General features: G+C 43.4%; 1 protein-coding gene across 2 annotated transcripts in view; it reads left to right on the plus strand.

Annotated features, from left to right (window-relative positions):
* The first annotated feature begins 1,597 nt into the window (after positions 1-1,597).
* CCNB3 (cyclin B3) overlaps positions 1,598-2,559 on the plus strand; it is a 99,609-nt gene continuing 98,647 nt past the window's right edge. Inside the window, exon 1 of one of the 2 annotated variants that reach the window (XM_032756349.1) lies at positions 1,598-1,773. The gene's annotated coding sequence lies outside the window, so the exon portion shown is untranslated. The remainder of the gene's footprint in view (positions 1,774-2,559) is intronic. The other variant, XM_058441561.1, reaches the window with a different exon arrangement.

Below are 2,559 nucleotides of genomic sequence, written 5' to 3' on the forward strand. Positions count from 1 at the left end.
TGTGAATAATAGTGCAAATCAAGACTTTAAATACACTCTTGGTTTGCATTTGGCTAGAAAAAACTATGAAGATAATAAAAATGGGACCTGTGTTTATAATATAATTATCATGAATAATGGCAAAAGGAAATTAAATGAAGTGAACCATCAGCCTTCATGAAATCACTGTCTGTCTGGTAGTCTTGCTGGGTATCTTCCAGCCTCAGATTTAGCCTACCTTTTATGTGATGACACAATGACCATTTAGAAAATGGGCAGTGATGCCAATGATTATCAGACATCATTTACTGTGGACCAACATAATTGGGAACACCATTTCTTTTTCTCCTGATTTGTTTTCCTGCCATGAGAGTACACAATGACATTTAGAGCAGCTTCATGCAACCACACTAAAGTGAAAAATTAGTCATTTTGAACATCTTGGCAATGGAACTGTATAATTACTTCTGTCAAGTATTTGTGTTTTGTCTGCATTGTACATGTTTGTTCTTTCCTATGAGTGATTGGAGGAGTGGAGGGGGGAAAATAAAGGACTTTTAAAGTCTATAAACATTATCATAAAAAAATTTCAGGGGGCAACTTCTAAAGATAAGTGGAGTCTTAGGTATGTTAGAGGTTCTTTTATAGGCAGGGGCTTAATTAGGCAGCTAAAGTTCTGTTCCATAACCTTGTGGTAGAAAATGACTTACGGCTAATTTTAAGGGGTGGGCTTGGCTTGGCAGTGGCTATTTCTGGTCAGGCTCTTCCCTTTTATAATTATGAAATTTCCTTCCCCTGATTTCCTAGAACATTTGCTTATTGTCAGGATAATTCATCTGACATTTACTAAATCTGGCCTTGTGGAATTAATTACCTTTTCCTATTCCTAGATTACCTACATTGCAAGCCTAGAAGGTTATCTATCTCTTTTTCATTGCATCCACCACAATACTGGGCACACAGGTGGGCTCAAGACACAAGGTTTTGGAATTTTTAGGGCAGGAAACATAATTCAGAAATCACAGCGCCATGGGATCTGTAAAAATGACCAAAAAACTTGGTTAGCTATCTGAGTGGGCAGGCTTCTTTCCTAGAGCAATAATTGTCACACTTTGGCGTGCATCAGAATCACCTGGAGGGCTTCAGTTTCTCATTCTACGGGTCTGGAGTGGGGACTGAGAATTTGCCTGGTACTGTGTATTACATGCATTATCTCATTTAATTCACGCACAGCCTTATGAAACGCCTACCACTTTAATTATAAATGACTCACTGGAGCGCAGAGGCCACGTGACTGGTGGGGGTGCTTGGCAGCACTGGCCACTTCCATCGTATTGGGGGTGGGGGTGGCGGGGCGTGTGTGTGTGTGTGTGTGTGGGGGGGGGGGGGTGATTAGTATGCCTTTTATTTCTTTCAGGGTCTGGAGATAGAAGAGAAATTCCCTGAGAAAAAGAAAAGTAGAAAGGTACCTACTCTGATCTTCTGGCCCCATCTGGTGGTTTCAAGTCTGACTAAAAAAAAAAAAAAAAAAGCGCTGATTCGTGATCTCCCCCTGCTGGTGAGAATGGTGGGGTCAATCCGGCCGCCTCCTGTACCGGTTATTCTGAGGTGCATTTCTGTGGAAGCATTTCCGTTATTCTGAGGCAGTTGGGCTGAGGCGGTTGGTCGCCTCGCTCTCCGTCCTTCATCTATATTTTGATTGGTTTATTTTTGTATTGTTTTCTTTCAGTTTCCGGTTGGTGGAGAACTTTCTGCTAATAGCTTTTGTTCCAGTCCATCTGTGGCTTGTTAAAGGTACAACATGTATTGTCAGTCGTGACGAGAGCTTTTTGCCTTATATATTGATCATATATTATAAATATAGAAATATATCCTGTGTCAGGCTGGAGATGTGGGAGGAAAACTGGCTGAGGGAACTAGCCTTTAATTAGTTTATTTCCTTCCTGTCAAACCAACAAACTTTTCTGGAACATCTGACAAAATAACCTTTAAAAAGTACTTTAGGCTGACCGTGGTGGCTCGCGCCTGTAATCCCAGCACTTTGGAGGCCGGGGCAGGCAGATCACCTGAGCTCAGGAATTCGAGACCAGCTTGGCCACCATGGCGAAACCTGGTCTCTACTAAAAAGACAAAAATTAGCCGGGCGTGGTAGCGTGCGCTTGTAATCCCAGCTACGCGGGAGGCTGAGGCGGAAGAATTGTTTGAAACTGGGAGGCGGAGTTGCAGTGAGCCAAGATGGCGCCACTGCACTCCAGCCCGGGTGACAGAGCAAGACTCTGTCTCAAAAGAAAAAAAAGAAAAAACTTAAATATACTATTACTTGGTGAGAAAATGTTTATCCTGCCCTGCAGATAGTATATCAGTGAATGAATGTTTTAAACATTACAGCTGGGTGCAGTGGCTGCGGCAGGAGGATGGCTTGAACTGGGAGGTGCAGGTTGCAGTGAGCCAAGATGGCGCCACTGCACTCCGGCCTGGGCGACAGAGTAAGACTCTTGTCTCAAAAGAAAAAAAATTAAATAGCCAGGCGCAGTGGCTCACGCCTGTAATCCCAGCACTTTGGGAGGCTGAGGCGGCCGG

This window comes from Hylobates moloch, unplaced genomic scaffold (assembly GCF_009828535.3).
Source record: "Hylobates moloch isolate HMO894 unplaced genomic scaffold, HMol_V3 SCAFFOLD_7, whole genome shotgun sequence".
In the NCBI taxonomy this organism is placed as follows: Eukaryota; Metazoa; Chordata; class Mammalia; order Primates; family Hylobatidae; genus Hylobates; species Hylobates moloch.